Source organism: Myotis brandtii, unplaced genomic scaffold, assembly GCF_000412655.1.
Source record: "Myotis brandtii unplaced genomic scaffold, ASM41265v1 scaffold986, whole genome shotgun sequence".
Taxonomy (NCBI): domain Eukaryota; kingdom Metazoa; phylum Chordata; class Mammalia; order Chiroptera; family Vespertilionidae; genus Myotis; species Myotis brandtii.
Genome location: NW_005372102.1, coordinates 436,695 through 439,867, shown reverse-complemented (window position 1 = coordinate 439,867; position 3,173 = coordinate 436,695). Strand labels below are relative to the sequence as shown.

General features: G+C 59.7%; 1 protein-coding gene across 1 annotated transcript in view; it reads right to left on the bottom strand.

Moving 5' to 3' along the window:
* Nucleotides 1–3,173, bottom strand: part of SORCS2 (sortilin-related VPS10 domain containing receptor 2) — a gene marked incomplete at its 5' end in the record, with an annotated part of 307,756 nt that overhangs the window by 142,415 nt on the left and 162,168 nt on the right. The gene's annotated exons all lie outside the window — the stretch shown is intronic.

Below are 3,173 nucleotides of genomic sequence, written 5' to 3'. Positions count from 1 at the left end.
AGAGCCAGCAGCGCCGGGGACCCCCCAACGCACGGGGGACCCTCCCGACACTGCTGGCCGCCTGCACCCCACGATGCCGCTCGCCCATAAGCCGGTTTACGGCTCCATCCCTCAAAGCACTCAGGCGAGGTTCATTACATAACAGAAAACAAAGACAGTTTTTCTCATACACCTTCCACTCAGGGAGTTTTATGAAAATGCACTAAATCTCCAGGGCAGAGTGTGGCTTTAATGCAAAGGGCAGGAGACTGGCCCTGCTCTGCATCCCGCAGGGAAAGGCTGGGGGGCAGGGGGTGCGGAATAGGAGTGGGGAGAGGGTGACGTTCTGGTCCCACAGCAGACTCAGGGAACAGGACTCTGAACTCAGCTGGGTGTGGAGGGCAAGGGGAAGGGGGAGGAGGCTTTGGGGTCCAAGCTCCTTGTCAAATGCCACCTGCCCCTCCACACTCTGCTCTGCCAGCGGCCTAACCATGGCTCCCTGCCCCCTGAGGTTGTACCCTCCCTGCCCCTCCAAGGCTGCAGCCATGTGATCGCTCTAACGCGTAGCTCCCCACAGCCTGCAGGCAGAGCGCCATCCTCCGGGGGGCTGGCGCACAAAGCCCTTGGCCCAACACCCCCTGGACTCGCCAGCATCGTCTCCCGCCGTCCTCGCTCGCTTCTCCTGTCGGCCCCTCCAGCTTCTTAGGGTCCTCCCACGCCAGGCCTGCGCATGCCTCTGTCTCTGCACATAATGTCGCCTCTGACTAGAGTGCCTTTCCCCTGCCTGTCTGCCCAGAAAACTCCTATGCATCCTTCAAAGCCCAGTTCAGACATCGCCTCCTCTGAAATGCCCACGCACCCTCTCCTGTGGGATCCTCGGCCCTGGATGTTGGTCCCCCACCAGTCTCTTCCTCTCTAACAGCGTTGGTGTCCCGTTCCTGGTCAGGCCTCAGACCCAGCAAAGGGCTAGGATGCTCCAGAGATGTTTACAGAATGCAGTGATTGGACACTGTGACTCAACGTCTCCGGCTCAACCTCGGTGACCCAGCCAGGCCTTCACGTGACCAGAGACACAGAGGCCGCCATCTCTGGATGCCCTCATGCCCTGGGTGGTCAAGGCAACAACAGAGCCCCTAACACGTTCACACCCTGAAGCCTGCAGCTCATGTCACCTTATGGGCAAAAGGGATTTAGCTGATGTGACTGAATTAAGAACTTGGAGATGGGGACATCGTCTTGGATTATCCGAATGAACCCGATCTGACCACAGGGGTCCTTAAAGGGGAGAACCTGCCGGCTGGTGTGGCTCAGTGGTTGAGCATCGACCCATGATTCCCACTCGGGGCACATGCCCGGGTTGCGGGCTCGATCCCCAGTAGGGGGCGTGCAGGAGGCAGCCGATCCGTGATTCTCATCATTGATGTTTTTATCTCCCTTTCCCTTCCTCTCTGAAATCAATAAAGATATATTTAAAATGTATAAAACACGTCTCTGTTGGCATCTTAAACAGACTTGTGAGAACATTCATCTCCAACATTAACGGGGTTAACGCGGAGTGGCTTTTATACTCCGTGTATTTTACAGTTCGCAGCGTTTCTATGATGGTCACGCACTGTAATTCCTTGCATAAGGTGTTTTTAGGGAGAATTCCCGGGGGACAGGGACGGGGGCGGGATTTGGCAGCACCCAATCAAAGATCCCTATCGAAGGTCAAGGGCGTCACGCAGCTCCCGCCAAGGCCGCGGCCTTGTTACCACTGACCCGCGAGCGGCACTTCGTGGTTTCTGTTTGCTCAGTAAACCCTGGCTCACATCTGCCCCAGAAACACGGGAAACCCCCACCAGCACCCAGAGGAGAAAGGAGCGGGGGCGGTGGGAGCCCCGAGAAGGGCCTGACCCCGATAGAGGGCTCCCAGGCCAGCAGACATCTGAGCTCATGGAGACGGGGACCAGGGGGACCGGACCGGGGAAGCAGGGAGGAGTCCTTGAGGCCTGGGGCTGGGGGTGCAGAGGCCCCATGGGGAGGTCCCTTGCCAGGTGGAGTGGGGGGCCGAGAACCCTAGAGGGAGAACCCTAAAGCGTGAGGAGGACCAAGGAGATGGTCGGGGTCACTGCAGGCCCGAGAATGAGACCGCCCCTGAGAAGTTCACAGGCCGCCTCCCCGCTGAGCGCCCTCGCCCTTTCCTCGGAAAAGCAGTGATGAGCGGGTGGTTGGGAGGCCCCGCTGCGAGCTCACACTGCCCAGGGCCACCGGCGTGGGCTGCGCTGGCGTCATTGCCGCCAGAGAAACCAGACCCCCTGCCAACGGTCAGAAAGCTGAATCCAGAACAAACCCTCCGCTCCAGGCAGAAGCCGCCAGCCGTTCCGAGGAACCGGGGACCTGGGGGACCTGCGCACGTCCTGCTCCACTTTCTCCCCGAGAACTCTCCCAGGCGGGGGCGGGGACGCTTTCCGGCCTGCAGGCCTGGGGCCAGCGGAGACCACACACAGGACAGGCCACGTGGGTGAGTCAGGTGGGAGGTGGCTCCCTGAGGGCAGGTCCCACACAGGCGCCTGGACTTGGGCCCGACCAGGACAGAGACGGCCAGAACGTCCCCATCGCCTGCCGAGGCCAGCAGCGGCTCCCCTGTGATGCAGCCTCTGGTAAGGAAGGCTTGTATCTGCTGCGCGTGGATTGACAGAACCTGGCAGGATGAGCGCTGAGAATGGCAGGATGAGTGCCCCTGCGCAGCCGCTGAGGCCATGGCAACTTGGAAGGCCCTGAGTAGGGAGAGCTACCCTGAGAGAGGGAGACTGTGGCGCCTGAGGGCCAGAATTGGAGCTTCTTCCAGGAAGCCTTCCCTGATTGCCACTTCCTGTACTCAGCAGAGAGGAAGTGTCCAGTGCTTCCCTGGTTCTCTTGGACCCTTCACAGTGCAGATTATATGCCGCCATCCTGGGTTGTTTGCTTATCTGTACCCCCTACTGAACTGTGAGTCTTGGGGGTCATTTATCATAGCTCACTCACTCAAAAGGGCTTGGACGGATGGATGGGGTGGGAGGAAGGGAGGGAGGGAGGATGAATGGATGGATAGGGGATGGATGGGCAGAGATGGAAGGGTGGATGGATGGGGGAGTGAGGGAGGATAGGATGGATGGATAGGTGATGAGTGGGTGGGTATACAGGGATGGGTGGATGGGGGGTGGATGGGAGGA